The sequence below is a fragment of the Geotrypetes seraphini genome, chromosome 2 (genome assembly GCF_902459505.1).
Source record: "Geotrypetes seraphini chromosome 2, aGeoSer1.1, whole genome shotgun sequence".
Taxonomy (NCBI): Eukaryota; Metazoa; Chordata; class Amphibia; order Gymnophiona; family Dermophiidae; genus Geotrypetes; species Geotrypetes seraphini.
The window spans coordinates 390131160-390147861 of NC_047085.1; the positions used below are offsets into that span (position 1 = coordinate 390131160).

The following is a 16702-nucleotide window of genomic DNA, read 5'->3' on the forward strand; positions in this document are numbered from 1 at the left end:
GGCAATAAATGTTATGAAGTTTCAGGCACTTCAAAAACTCCCAAGTAACATTAATATAAAATCACTGAAAGGAAGATCACTTAAATGTCACTCACACCAAAGTTCAGGAGAAACATATGGAAGGTAATTCTATAACAGAGCACCTAGGAAAAGAGGGTTAAGCAGTACTGTTCCCTCTACATACAGTTCTGCCAGTGGGAGGTGCTGTTTCACTATCACATTTCCAATAGTGAGGGACAGGCAAGCTCAGCAGGAATCCAGGGAACCTTCCTGTCTCTAGTGATTGAAAACACAATATTGAAGCATCACCTTCTACTGATAACGTTGCAGTTGGAAGACCCCCCATTTATCTTAGAGGGAACAGTGGAAAGCAGGTGCCTATTTCAAGTCTAGGTGTCTACTTTTCTTTATAGAATACTAGTTGAAATGCCAGAAAACTCACATATATGCCTAGGTGTAGTTTGCCTACTTTATTGTGGGGAATGAGGGAAAGGGGTAGATAGTTCAGATTATTTATTTATTTGCTCACTTATTTACTGTACTTACTGGGATTTATTACTTTTAGAGGAGATATACCCAAGGCACTATATAACAGGTAAAGCTTGGCATTAAGGTTGCCAACTGGCTCCAGATGCTACCTCTATTCTTCCATTCAGCCTTCCCTCTCATGCTCACACCCCTCACTCCTCACATTTTCATCCATTCTTCCTCCTTACCTCTTCATAATTCCTCCTTTTCCCTCTTTCCCTAATCCTTTCCTCCCTCCTCCACACCATTCTTTTTCCTTGCTTCTAGCTCTTCCTACTCATCTTTCCTCCCATTCTTCTCAAAAATTCTTCCTTTCATATTGTCCTTCCTCCCTCCTCACTCTTTTTCTTTTCCTGCTTTTTGCCATGTCTTCACTCCACCTTCTCTGTCCTTTACCTCTTTCCTTCTCACTCCTTATGTTATGCCCCATGTTATGTGGGCATTTGCTCAGTTAATGTTTGTTTAGATGTGTAATAGTTATGGGCGCTCTTTGGACTCAACTTCCCAGAGGGCTTTGCTTCCAGTGGTCTGGGCTGCTTCCACAGAGCTTGGGCCCGCCTCCTTCTTCAGTCTGAGGAGAGCAGTGGCCATATTTGCTGAGCACATGCCAGAGAGTGAGCCTGAGTGTGGTGTTCTCCCACCAGGTTTTCCACCCATTTAATTCTGACAATCGAATACAGTTTAGATTACTTCTAAATCTGGAGAACGGTGTCATCTCCACAGTGTGGACACTCCTAGCACAGTCCTGAAATGTTAGTGGAAAGAGAAGGAATGTACAGGCTTGAACTGCATTGAACTATCATCTGACTGTAAGTTGTTTGCTCCGTTATTAAGGAACTGTTCAATTGATTCAGAGTCTGTCTGGTGACATCAAAATTAAGGAATTAGGGGTTGGCTGAACAGGAAACTCTTACAGTGGCCAGTAACTTAGAGAAGTCCTTGCTTCAGTACAAAAACCTGAAGACTATGCAGAGAGTTGTATCTGTATAGTAGAAGTTAGACAGGGGAAGGGGTAAAACGCGGTCCTCACGGACCTGATGGACCTCGTGGATCTAAACCCGCACGTTCTTAAAAATCTGAGGTCCGTGCCGCTTGTAGTTAAGTTTCTGGCTCTGACAGACCTCGGTGACAATTTAGCGCTGACGGATCCGTCTCAGCATAGGGAGGGAAAAGTATTAGGATCCGTCAGCGCTACAATGTCATCGAGGTCTGTCGGAGCCAGAGACTAGTGCTGGAGCGGCTCTAAAACGAATCCTTTAAACTGGTTTCCTGCAGCCCCAGTAAATCGGCTCTGACAGACCTCGATGACATTGTAGTGCTGACGGATCCTAATACTTTTCACTCCCTATGCTGAGACGGATCCGTCAGCGCTAAATTGTCACCGAGGTCTGTCAGAGCCAGAAATTTAACTACAAGCGGCACAGACCTCAGATTTTTAAGGACGTGCGGTTTAGATCCGTCAGGTCCGTGAGGTCCGCGTTTTACCCCTTCCCGTTAGACAGTAACACCTTATACCCTCTCCTCCTATTTCTCACCTGCCACCTTCCTCTCTCATTTTTCTTTCCCTTCCTCCTCCTAGTTCACCATGGGCTCCTTTTACTAAGGTGCGCTAGCGTTTTTAGCGCACGCAGCAGATTAGCACGCGCTAACCCCACGCTACGTGGTTTGAACTAACGCCAGCTCAATGCTGGCGTTAGCGGGTAGCACGCGCTATTCCATGTGATAAAGCCCTATCGCAGCTTAGTAAAAGGAGCCCTGTGTCTCACTCATTTTATTCCTCCTCCAGCCCTTCTGTAGTTTTGAACAGTGACATTTAAAATGATTCAGTAAACCGTGTCCATTGGATATATGCTCTTCCTATTTGCTAGCAAGAGCCCCTATAGAAATTGTAACTTGGCTTACTGAATTTGTAAATTTATCTTTACAAAAGGGATTTTTACTCAGACGATTTAATCACTAGGAGCAGATCACATGGCAGTAGATAACTGGATCGCCATGCGAATGGAATTTCTAGTAAATAATTGCAGAATTTTCTTGAGTGTTTTAATGTTGTACACGTTACACAACACAATTCTAGATCAAGAAACATTACTTAAAGCTCTTACTTCAAAGGTTAAGATTATCTTAAGTAGAGGAGAACAGGCTGTTTTGCTGCAATTTGATATTTCAACAGCCTTTGATGTGATCAATCATTCTCTGCTGGTACAGTATTGGCTTGGTTTGAACAATTTCTCAAGAAATAAATTTATTGTGTACATTTCCATTGAACCCAGGCTGCAGAGTACCACAGGGTTTGCTTCTTTTACTTAATATATTTAATATATGCATTTTAGTCCTCTGGGAAAATTGCTTTCGGACCTTGGATTCACTATTTTGTTATATGCAAATGACAACATCTTCCTGCTGTGTTCTGTTCTTCATTCATTTGAAGATACTTTCAATTATGTAAGCAACATATTTCTTTAGTGGATAACTGGACAAGCAAGAATTAACCCCTCCCCCCAAAAAAAAGAGCTATTACTACATCCAGGAGAAAATCTAAAAATTGACAATAGCTCAAAAGTTCTCAGAGTTATTTTGGATTCCAAGTTGTCTTTTCAGAAGCAAATTAACACTTTAGCTAAAACGTTTTTCTTTAAATGGAGACAGTTTCAAGCAATAAGATGATCTTTGACTGCATGGAGTTTTAGGACTAAAGCTAAATCTGTGCTACTTTCCCTGTTAGATTTCTGTAACTTACTTTACTGTAATGTTATGATCCAACTTCAAAAAAAGTTACAATTGATGTAAAACGCTGTCACTAGATTGATTCTGATAAAGAGTAAATTTGACAATCTTAGCCCACTCTTGGCCGAGTTGCATTGGCTACCAGTGAATAGATGGATTCAATATAAACGAGCTTGTCTAGACCATAAATCTCTTTACTGTAGAGTGAAAATTTTGAAGAAGTTTATTAAACTACTAGCTATTCCAGTGCATAGACATAATTCTCACTTCTTACAAACTTTCCAGATAGGTTTTCATCCTTAAAAAATATTAATTTCAAATATTTTTATGATTACTCTTTTTCATACCAAAGTGCTATGATTTGGAATTCTCTGCATCGAGAAATAAGACAAATTTCATCATACATATGTTTTAGAAAAGCTTTAAAAACATATCTGTATGTATAAAGAGGTAAAACTTTACTGAACTGAACATCTCTCAGATGCTGAGGTTTTAATTCATTGTAATCCGCTATGAATCCTCTTGGAAAGTGGGAAGAATATAAAAGTAAAGAACACCAAAAGTGGAATCTAAAAGGTTCTTCAGCCATGGAAGTCAATAGTACTAAGAATCAATGATGATGGGTGGAAGAAGTCTTTATTAAGACAAATCAAGGTGACCCTACATGGTCCGTGTTTCAGCTACATAGAGCCTGCCTCAGGGATCACAACATCAATAAAACGGATATCATCATTGGTAGTCTCTAATAAATGTGGAAATGAACTCAAATGTCAGTGCAAAAAAATGCTGTCACAGCAGAGCATTCATCAAGCCTCACTAGGTCATTCCTCACGTTATCCACATCATCACCCATGTGAACCCACCCCCCTTCCTCCCAGCATTGCATGCTCTACAAGTTGAGTGCTTAATTATAGAACACTAGGGACTAGGAGGACACTCGATGAAGTTACACGAAAATACTTTTAAAACCGGATTTTTTTTCACTCAGAGAATAGTTATGCTCTGGAACGCATTGCCAGAGGATGTGATAAGAGCAGATAGCGTAGCTGGTTTTAAGAAAGGTTTGGACAGGTTCTTGGAGGAAAAGTCCATAGTCTGTTATTGAGAAAGACAAGGGGGAAGCCACTGCTTGCCCTGTATTGGTAGCATGGAATATTGCTACACCTTGGGTTTTGACCAGGTACTAGTGACCTGGATTGGCCACTGTGAGAACAGGCTACTGGGCTTGATGGACCATTGGTCTGACCCAGTAAGGCTATTCTTATGTTCTTACTTGTGAGGATGGCAGTATTCTATACATTTAAGGAAGCAGGGGAGACCAAGGGCCCATTGGCCAGATACCATCAAGAATGACATGGGAATGAACATCAAGCAATTGAAAGAAACCGTGGAAAACAGGGAAGCATGGCGAGGAATGGCCTACAGAGTATCCAAGGGTTAGAAATGACTGAATGGTTAGTAGTAGTAGTAGTAAGCACACTATCAGCATATACTTCTCCCTCGTCATTTGCAGGGGATACGGGCAGAGCCGGACTGCGAATGGTGAAAAACTGCGATTATCCGGCTCTGACCCACCCCCCACCTCCCTGCCGCTTTCCCGGCCTTACCTGGTGGTCTAGAGGGCTTTTGGGGCAGGAGCGATCTTCCTACGCTCCTGCCCCGTGCAGATCGCTATGAGGAAATGGCTGTAGGGAGTTCCAGAAATGTAGGCAGGGTTTTCCAAGCCTACATTTCCGACGCCTATCTTTGTCTTCTTAGGCGCTTTAATAATAATAATAACTTTATTTTGTATACCGCAGTACCACAAACAGTTCAGAGCGGTTTACAGTGTAAGAGACTGTACATTTACAGCGAAGATACAATGAGGACTGTACATATTCAGTAAAGGTGTTTATACAGCGAAGAACAATGCAGATTTACCATGCAGGAGACTGTACATATACAGCAGAGATATTTATATAGTGGAAAAAAAGCAATGCGAGAGACTTATAGAGCAAAATGCAATGCAAGGGACAGAATAATGCGGTGAAGCGGTTTACTATGCAATGATAGTTACATATATGGCGAGAATGCAGGGTGGTGAATGACAAGAAAAGCAACCAGTATCAATTACAGGATGGAAGTATTTGATTGAGGGGTAGAATTTGGTTATTTGGTGATGGGGGGGGGAGGGGTTTCGAGAAATTTGTCATAGAGGAAAGATTTGAGAGATTTCCTGAAGGATGAGTAAGATGGGGCAGATGAGATGAGGGTGGTCAGGCAGTTTGTCCATCTGCCAGCTTGGTACGAGAGAGTTCTATTGAGGAATCTTTTGTAGGTGCATCCCTTTGGGGAAGGGTAGGTAAACAGATAGGCATTACACGTGCGAGTGGTTCCAGGGAACACAAAGTGGTGAGACAGATATATAGGCCGCCTAACGCCACTTCCAACATTATCCACACCCACAGTGGCATTAGGCGGCCTAAAGCACCTATGAAGGCACAGTTTGGGCGCAGATTTTTTAGGCACCCATAGGCACTTTAACGTTTTTCACCATTTTAAACAGCATTTCTTAATTCTTAGGTGCCAGTAGGGTGCCATTTGTAGAATTTCCCCTATATATGTAAAAAAAAAAAAAAAAAAAAACTCGCTATGAAAGCAGAATTCTGAATCAACCTTGAATATATTAACATACATCGCCTCAGATTATCAGTTTTCTCAGTCACCATGCAATATGTCTGAGATTTAGGAATCCACCCCAAACAATGCCTTCAGAATTGCTAAGAAAAAGAAGCTACTAGCTCCAGATCATATTGCCTCCCCTGCTCCCCATATTGGTTTCAGCAGGGAGAAGGATAGGGTTAAGTGAAAACTGTCATGTCCCTTGCCCAGTGGCACTAAAGGCTGAAATTCAGTTGAAATGTTTCTGTTTCAAAATGCACACCTCAAAGGCTGCACCCACGGGGGGTTTTTGTTGGCAGTTAACAAGGGCTTAAAGAATGTTCTCTAGGCCATTTTGCAGTGAGAAAGTACTCAGACTTACATGCAAATGCAAACAAAGGCTTTAAAGCGTTTGATCTTCCTGGGGATTTGAGGAATTCTCTTAAGCAAATTGAAGGATTACATGTAATAACAAATACGTACAAGTGCAACAAATTATCCACGGTTTCCATAACTGATCTTCAGAGTAATATGCTGAGGGAAGAAATGATCAGACATTTTTAAATAATTTTGATTTTGATTTTACAAATGGGTTATCTTGGAATATGCAACCGGAACAGAGGCTTGCTTTCCTACAGCAGACATATATTGATATGTTAAAGAACACAGCTCAAGGGTTGCTTTTTGCTTTAATCTTTTTCAGACTTCATCTGAGCACGTTCTAGCTGAGGCATGCAAAAGAGAGAAAAAGAAAAAAAAAAGCTGTGAAATTCATACTACTGATCCCTAAGGGTCCCTCTGATCAGACAGAGGGCTTGTTTCCTAAAAGTCTTTTGTTTCTCAGCATGTGAAGAACAGTGAGTGCATTTACTTTTCTGTGTGTGCTGTATGTAGATGTTTTTAAGGAAAGAAAGGAATTCTTTAAAGGACTTCAGCATTACCATATCCTCATGTACTAATTGTCATTCTAAAAGGTGACCTATGAATTTCCCTCAGCTTTCAGCAGAGGTAGCAAGATGACCTGGTCAACCCAGGTTCAAGTGTCATTGATTGGCTGATGATGGACAACCCAGAGGCCTTTGCAAGACATGCATCTACTTGGCATTTCACTCAACAGGCACCTTTGGCTTATCATCTACATCGGCCTTTTGCCCCAGTTTGCTTACAGTTTATATGCAGTAGCATGCATGGACACATCACCTCCTCTGCCTATTACAGAGACTCTTCTCAGGGGGTGGGGGTGGGGGGAGGAGAAGAGAGTGTGCATAGCTCTCAACTCACATTCCAAAACTATTAGATAGATTAGCTGAGGGCCTGAAATATTGACAGACAAACTGAATCAGCAGTGATAGGAAATAACATCCCCCTGCATGTCACAGTGAATCTTTTGCTCAACGATTTCAATTCCTGAAATCTCATTAAGGGAGCAAAGAAATGTACAAAGTAAAAAAGGCATTTGCAAAATCTTTGCCCCAAAAAGTTCAATTTAAGAACTGGGCAAATATTTCTTAGGCCTTTTTTCCCCCCAGATTTTATGTTTGAATACACTTTTCTGTGCAATTTTTAGTCTATCCAGAAGTTTCAGGGGAAAATTATTCTCTTTCAGATTCATGCAAGCAAAGTGACTTTTCAGCTTTCTGTATTTTCTACTATTTTATTTCCATGATTGATATTATTATTTTTTGTAACACTAGGCTGTACTTTTATCCTGTATTCCCTAAGTTTAATAAATTAAAATCATAGAACACTTTCAACTCAAACAGGATACTATTGTAGTTTGGACATAGATAAAACTCAGATCCTCTGGATCGTCCCAGTTTTTATCAATTCCATCTTAAATAGTGTGTGGGATCCAGTTTTATCTATTTAACAGAATGCAAAATCAGGTCCACTGGATCCAATGGATATTTTAGCATGGAGGGTCCAGTGAAGATCCAGATTTTACCTGTCTGTGACAGGTTAGTGGAAGTCTGGCATTGTTTCTACCCAGTGCGTTTTTTTCTGGCAAAAAAAGTGCATGTACTCAAATACTAGTTCATTCCAAAAGAGTGCAGTGATCACTGAGGGACCCACCCCACAGTAGTTAGACCCCCCTGCAACCAGCCACAGAATCTATGAAAAGGCAGCACTGAGAGGGGAATTCATCAAGCAACATTAGGTGTCTAAGTCAAGATAAATGGCCCTTACCATGACTTAAACAGGTCTAATGCTGCAGGGCCAAAATTAGTGTGGCGATATATAAATTGTCTTGTGTTACTCAGTAATGAGATGCATAACTTGCAAATGCATGTTATGCATCTCATTACTATGCTAATTACCCAACGCAACATGCGGTGATATATCACAAGTCATGTTAGGGCCGAAAAAACGATGGTAAAATAACCCTAGCTTCTTGCTGAGGTTATTTTACTATGTGGGAGCATCCAGCCGTGCAAAGCCGTGGCCTGATGCTCTTGGGCTGCTGGCTGAATTCCCCTTTTCACAGAATCCCATAATGCAGTGATCACCTTGTCCCCTGGCCCCAGCACCCCATGTAGGGCCCCCTAGCCACCCAGAACCCCCTGGTGGCTACTTGTACCACCATGGAGGTCCGTGGGTGTCTGATGGGGTCCAAGGATTATCTGGTGGGGTCTGAGGGGGTGTCCAGGAGTGATGCCTTGTCACTCCTGGCCACTCTGTATAAGGAAAAATTACTGCATTCTGGGGTTCTGTCTAGGGGGGGAAATTCCACCTGCAGCCTACATGGAGGGATTGGGGCTGGGGTAACTGCATTGTAGGGTTCTGTTGGGGGAGGGAAGGGATTCAGGCTACAGCTTTGCATGACCCAATGCTCCTGGGCCACAGGAATAATGCTGCTTACAAGGTGGCTTAAAGGCAGCATTATTCTCATAAGATGAGATTCAGCAACCTGCAGTACTGAGATACTGCAGGTTGCTGGATTCCATGGAGCTTCAAGGTGCACTAAATGGCGAGTCTTTAACGCACCTTGATGACACCCCTCCACCTCCCGAGTGTGCAGAACCTGAGCTTTTCTAATACTTGGGGACCATGGGTCAGTTTTATCAAGTAATGGAAAAGGTGCTGGTACTCAGTACCCCTTCAAAAACAGCCCCACTATAATCTATTAAATAACACTACAAATCAGCAGGGATTCAACTTTTATCTATCTACAGGACAGGTTCATGTACGGTAAAAAGCCAGATCCCTGGATCCTCTGCCACAGTAGAACTAGTAGGGATCTGGATTTTATCCATCTGTGAAAGGTTAGTGCTGCGTGCGTCTTGTAGTGCTATAGAAATGATAAGTTGGGGGGGCGGAGGGTGTTGCATGCTTCCAATCTGTTTTTTTTTTAAGGATTCAATAAACATGGATAAAGATGAGCCAATTGATATGATGTATCTGGATTTTCAGAAGGCATTTCATAAAGTACTTCATGAACAGCTCCTGAGGATATTAGAAAGCCGATAGGATAGGAAGCAGTGCCCTATTGTGGATTAAGAACTGGTTAAAAGATAAAAAAAACAAAACAAAGAGTAGGGTTAAATGGTCAATATTCTCAACAGAGAAAGGTAAATAATAGGGATTCCCAGGGGTCTTTGCTGGCACTGCTGCTTTTTTAACATATTTATAAAGTGATCTAGAAATGGGAATATTGAGTGAGGTGATTGGCTGCAATAGCGGTTTTAGCGCATGCTTAGTGCGCGCTAAATTGCCACGCGCGCTAGACGCTAACGCAGCCAGCATTGAGCTGGCATTAGTTCTAGCCGCGTAGCGTGGGTTTAGCGTGCGCTGCAAACGCTATTGCAGCGTAGTAAAAGGAGCCCAAAGTTATTCAAAGTTGTTACATCGCAAGAGGACTGTGAAAAATATGCAAGAGTTACAAGACATGGAGAGTGGGCATCTAAATGGCAGATGACATTTAGTAAGAATATAAGAATAGTCATACTGGGTCAGACCAATGGTCCATCTAGCCCAGTGGTCTCAAACTCAATGTGGCCACATTTTGGATTTGTAGGTACTTGGAGGGCCTCAGAAAAAAATAGTTAATGTCATTAAAGAAATGACAATTTTGCATAAGGTATAACTTTATAGTTTATAAATCTTTCCTTTTAGCTAAGTCTAAATAATAATATTGTGATTTATAGCTAAAGAGACATATGATCAAGAAACTGTTTTATTTTACTTTTGTGATTATGATAAACATACCGAGGGCCTCAAAATAGTACCTGGCGGGGCCGCGAGTTTGAGACCACTGATCTAGCCCAGTATCCTGCTTCCAACTGTGACCAATCTGGGCCAAAAGTACCTGGCAGAAACCTAAATCGTAGCAATGTTTCATGCTATCAATCCCAGAGCAAGCAGTGGCTTTCCCCACATCTGTGAGCAAGCACAAAGTGATGCATGTAGGGAAGAGGAATCCAGACTACACTACATGGTATATGGTTCAATTCAGGTTCTTATTTTCTTCGTCTATCCAATTAGGTTCAGTGTGGATTGGAATCAAAAGAACCTCAACACATGAGGGAATTATTACAAAAAACTTAGATTATTCTAGAAAAAAACCCAGACTATTGAGTGATTGAACCAAACAAGTTTTAAGAAATTTATGAAATCCCCACCCAGGTAAATTATTTAGATGTGGTAGATGATACATTGAACATCCCTGCTCAGTGTTCTGTGGCAGATATGAAAGAAAATAGAATATTAGGAATTATTAGGAAAGGAATGGAGAACAAAACTGAGAATGTTATAATGATTATCACTCCATGGTGTAACTGCACCTCAAATACTGTATGCAATTTTGGTCACCCTTCTCAAAAAACATTGTTAACCGGTCAGATATTCACTTGAAGGTCGGGATATTAAAAACTAATAAACTTGGAAACTTGGAAAAAAGATACAGTGGAATTAGAAAAGATACAGAGAAGGGTGATGAAAGTGATAAAAGGGATGGGAAGACTTCCCTATAAGGAATGACTAGACAGGCTAGGGCTCTTTCAGCTTGGAAAAAAGAATCGACTGAAGTAAAGTAAATACGATAGAGGTCTATAAAACAGTGAGTGAAGTGGAACAGGTACACGTTACTCGCTTGTTTACGCTTTCCAAAAATATAAGGACTAAGGGCATGCAATAAAGCTACTACGATAAGTAGTAAATTTAAAACAAACCAGAGAAAATATTTTTTTTTCACTCAATGTGTAATTAATCTCTGGAATTTATTACCAGACAAGGTGGTAGGTAAAAGCAGTTAGCTTAGTAGGGTTTAAAAAGGCTTGGACAAGTTCTTACAAGAAATGTCTATAAGCCATTTTTAATATGGACTTGAGGAAATCCACTGCTTATTCCTAGGATAAGCAGCATAAAATCTGTTTTTTGATCTTGCCATGTACTTGTGACCTGAATTGGCCACTGCTGGAAACAGGATACTAGGCTTGATAGACCTTTGGTCTGACACAGCTTTTGTTATTATGATCTCCTTCAACCTACACCTATTCTTGTGGGCACATTCATGACCTATCTCCAGGCTCGTCTACTTGGTTAGTCGAGATGATTAATTTTACACTGAGCAAGGATGGTTCTCAAGAGGAATTCAGGGAAATTCTACTTATACCTATCTCTAAAGGAGCCTACTGTAGACCTGTCCCAAGCTGCAAGCTACAGATCGGTAGCAAGCATACCATTCATGACGAAGTTAATAGAGTTTGTAGTCACCACCCAACTAAAAGATTATTTTTTTAAAATGGAATTTACTATTACCCTCCAAACAAGGATTCAGAAATTAACACAGTACAGAAACATGCTAATTTATCTGACATTGAGAGTTAGATCAGTATTAAGCACAGGTAAACATATGTTACTACTACTGTTTGACGTCTCAGCAACATTTGACAACGGTCAGCCACACTCTGCTGCTATATAGACTAGTTGAAATAGGAATCTCAGGAATGGTATTACAATGGTTCCAAGGCTTCCTGATGAAAGAACACTAAAGAGTGTTAAAAGATGGAGCCTTCTCTGACTACTGGTCTCCACCATGCAGAGTACCAAAATGATCTCCTATCTCACCACTATCATATAACATTTTCATCACCCCATTGAATTCGATAAGCCTCAGACCAGGGGAGTAGCTCTTCTCATATGTAGATGATGTCTTTCAGTCTGAACCATGAAAGCATGACTACAATATTGCCCAGACACTAAATAAAGTGCAAGAATGGGTGGGGAGATAACATCTCAAATTAAACATAGAAAAAGCCAAACTATTATGGTTTGGGTGACTCGCACCTAATCTCATCTACTATTATTCTGACAACTGGAACCAGCTTCAAACTTTGAGAAAACCTCCGAAGTACCAGGAGTCACTTTAGATAGCTCTTTAAATTTTGAAGATCATGTTTACAACATAGTCTGAAAATCCTTTCTTATACTACAAAAACTAAGAAGGGTAAGACCTTACTTCTTCCAACAGCACTACAGGTTACTAGTGCAGTCAATGATATTGCCACTACTAGACTACTGCAATGCTCATGCTAGGGTATCTCTGTGAAATTGATGAAAAAAACTCCCAACTGATACAAAACACGGCAGCAAAACTCATAAATTACAAGTCAAGATTTGACCACGTCACACCACTGCTTATATAACTATGCTGTGTAGCATTTAAAATGCTACATTAAGATACCCGTAATAGCTTCCCCAGATTTACTGAACTATTAGGTAGATTTGTGGACCAATGTAACTAATAACCTGACCCTATTATTCCCAACTCTGAAAGATATAAAATACAAGACATCTCACAGAAAATCATTCAAATAGCAAATTTGCACAGCCACAGTATACACAGTGTTTCACAAAAATCTAAAAACATGACTTTTTAAAGAAATCCCTACCAGGGGCCCAGAGAGACTCAGACTAATAATACAAGTCACCCAAACCAAAGACAATGTTAATGGTCAGCTGCTATGTATGCAGTGGCGTGGCTAGGGTGACAGGCGCCTGGGATGGTGGTGCCCCTCCCCCACACTATTCTCCACCCCATCCCCATCTGCTCCTTCCTCACTCCCTCCTACCATGCAAGCGCACCCTCCCCTTCCCCCCCCATATCTCATTAACATTCACGACATGAGCAACAGGTTGGGGGTTGCTGCTCGTGCCAAGAATGTTAAAGAGGTATGAGAGAAGGGGTGCATGCGTGCAGTAGTGGGGAGCGGGGGGGGATGGAGAGCAGGATGGGTGCCTGTGGAGGACCGCCCCCCCACCCCTCCTTACTACACCACTGTATGTATGATATATTACCTCAGACTATATATATAATTTTATAACTTTATGTAGGAATGTATAATTCTTTCTAACATATTTAACTCTATACAAAATTCTATGTAACAATATGTTGTCTGTAACCCACCTAGAACTCTAATTAATGAGGATTCAGCAGGATATAAGATTGCACAGTTATCTCCATGTTTGCTTTTCTTGACCTGAGGGCTCAGGCAGCAATTGTTGAGGGGAGAACACTTCAGTGCCTCCTTCCTAGGCATTCTAATCCTATCTTCCGTATACACATATACCTCCATGCCTCATCCCCCAAGCACGCTGCTCCTATCCTCCCCTACATACATTTGGCAACCGTTTCCCTCTCCCATGCACACTGTCCCTATCCTTCCCTACACCAGCCTTTCCTCTCTTCCAGATACCCTGCTCCTATGGTCCTTGACAGGGACACCAGATGGAATCAGGCAATCCAGCTTCAAACCATGCATGACCTTCTCTCACAGGCAGATAAAAGCCAGAGCACCACTAGATCTGCCATGCTAAAGATGGAATTGGTGGGAACAGGGTGGATCCAAATGATCTCGCAGATCCAGGAGACCCAGACCTCTGCAATTCACAATTGGACCAAATCACCGGTGACCAAGGGCAAGAGATGTTTTGTAGCTGAAAATTCAATAGGGTTTCCAAACTATGGGGGAGAAAAATAATCTTCTTATTGCTGGTGTTAAAATGTGGAATGCTCTGGTGGACCAATTGTGACTGTGTGTAAATCGGTTTCAGTTTAAGAAAACACTTAAAAACTCAGCTGTTTGTTGCTGCATTTTTGTGATTTATTAGTCGGCATTTGAAGAAAAGAATCAGCTTAACTATATTTGCTATTGTAATCTTGTGATTTATTAGTTGACATTTGAAGAGAAGAAATTGTTTAATTACATAGATTTTATGACACAGTTTGTTTTTATTTTATGTATGTTTTAATTGATGTAAACCATTTAGGTTTTTTTTGTAAACGGTAAAAAAAAAGTTTTAAGTAAATAAATACCCAAGTGCCATAAAGTAAATTGTGACTCAAAAAGAAATTTTTCCTAAAACAGTCATCAGCTCTCTTGGAAACAGGATACTGGGCTTGATGGACCTTCGGTGTGTCCCAGTATAGCAATTCTTATGTTCTTCGATTCAGTAAATTGTGCTCCAAAATTTGGCACCAAAAAATAAATCTGTGCTGAAAGATAGTTTATGAAGAGGACAAAGCACTGAGATCTGAGCTCAACTTTGGGAGCGAGGCGTTACACCAACCAAAACTATGGGATGCAGATCCGCACTATTCTATAACACTGCAAGCATCTTAAGTGAAAGCCCCTGACCCATGGCCATTCCATCATTACGCTATTTTGCAGATCTGCGCAGAAACATTTAGGCACTATTCTGTACAGTGTAAATGGGCACATATGTATGTTTCACACAGATATGCCATTTATGCCACATTTCACCACCTTGCATCCATTAGAATGGTTTTTGGTGTGGAAATAGCACCTAACATTTGGAACCATATATAAAAAAAAATCCCCCCCAAAGTGCACTCTTTAAAAAGATTGCACACTATTATCAGTGAATAATATTTCATCACAGACAACAGCCTGTCCTTGGACTATGTAGCTCAGGGATCTCAAAGTCCCTCCTTGAGGGCCGCAATCCAGTCGGGTTTTCAGGATTTCCCCAATGAATATGCATTGAAAGCAGTGCATGCACATAGATCTCATGCATATTCTGGGGAAATCCTGAAAACCCGACTGGATTGCAGCCCTCAAGGAGGGACTTTGAGACCCCTGATGTAGCTCCTTGTGACTGCGCAAGTCACTTAACAATTCATTACCCCTGGTACAAAATAAGTACCTGTCTATGTAAACTGCTTTGATTGCAACCACACAGTAAAAGCAGTATATCAAGTCCCATCCCCTTTACATTCTTAGAATACGAGGCATTTACATTCTTATGTACACACATATGGGCATAAATGCCAGTACAGTAAACCCCTGTAAGTTCGCGGTTCGCAAATTGCGGACTCAGTAATTTGCGGTATTTTCTGACCGCCTCTTCCTGATTCTAAAGTCTTGGTTACACCAATCAGGAGCTGCTTTGACACGCTATCTGGCTATCAAAGCAGCTCCTAATTGGTGTAACCATGACTTAAGTACCAGGAAGAGGCGGTCGGATAATGTGCCCGGCTTCATAAGTACAATTTAAGCATCCGCCGGTGCCCCAGCTGCCCTCTCCTGCCTTCGATCAGCTGAAAAACTGTATTCGCGATTTTTCAAAATTTGCTGGTGTTCCTGGAATGGAACCCCTGCGAATTTCAGGGGAGTACTGTATTCTGGCACTTATGCATATTTCTGAAAGTTACATATGGACATTCAACAGTGTTGTCTCTTGGTACTACTGCTAGGGGTCAGGCTAGATCCTGCTGAGATTATGGGGCTTGTGGCCACTGGTGCAGTAGGGGGTGCGGGGGGGAGGGGGGGTGAGCGGTCTGCCCTGGCACATTCTTCGTAAAGGGCACAGGCACCCAGCCTCCTTTCTGCTATCCTCTCCTTCCCAACTTTCTCTGCCATGCGCGTGCCCTTCCCATCCCTCGTACCTCTTTAATTTTTCCTGCGTGAACAGCATTATGAACTTGCTGCCTGCGTCGGTGTTGCCTTTCTCCGATGTCACTTCTGGGCTCCATGCCTAGAAAGTGATGTCAGAGAGATAGCCAACACAATCGTGGCTCCACACGGGACAGGAGTGGCAAAAAATTGCTTCTGCCCCGCTTCACTGCTAGACCGCCAGTGTTCAAAAGATATCTTAGGTGGGAGGGAAGCAGGGTGGTTTACGGTTGGTCAGGACAGGACGTGATGCACCTGGGTAAAAGAAATCTATGCAGGACTTACACGTTAAATGGTGAGACCTTAGCTAGGACCACGGAAGAACAGGATTTAGAAGTAATTATTAGTGATGACATGAAAACTGCCAATCAAGTGGAAAAGGCTTCCTCCAAGGCAAGGCAAATGATGGGTTGCATCCGTAGAGGTTTTATCAGCAGGATGCCAGAAGTCATAATGCCTCTGTACAGATCCATGGTGAGACCTCATTTGGAATATTGTGTTCAATTCTGGAGACCACATTACCGGAAAGATGTGCTGAGAATAGAGTCAGTTCAGCGGATGGCCACCAGGATGGTCTCGTGGCTCAAGGATCTCCCGTATGAAGTAAGGCTGAATAAATTGCAGCTGTACTCACTTGAGGAACGAAGAGAGAGAGGGGACATGATTGAGACATTTAAATATATCACGGGCCGTATCGAGGTGGAAGAGGATATCTTCCGTCCTATAGGACCTTCGTCCACCAGAGGGCATCCGCTGAAAATTAGGGGAGGAAAATTTCATGGTGACTTCAGAAAGTATTTCTTCACCGAGAGGGTGGTCAGTCATTGGAATGAACTCCCACTGCAGGTGATTGAGGCCAACAGCGTGGCAGATTTTAAAAATAAATGTGATAT

At 41.7% G+C, this 16702-nt stretch overlaps 1 long non-coding RNA gene across 1 annotated transcript; it reads left to right on the forward strand.

Annotated features, from left to right (window-relative positions):
- Nucleotides 1–1168: 1168 nt before the first annotated feature.
- LOC117355059 lies at nt 1169–14023 on the forward strand. The gene is made up of 3 exons (XR_004538271.1): nt 1169–1337; nt 6599–6752; nt 13671–14023. It is a non-coding gene; the product is annotated as an uncharacterized LOC117355059 (long non-coding RNA).
- Nucleotides 14024–16702: the final 2679 nt, after the last annotated feature.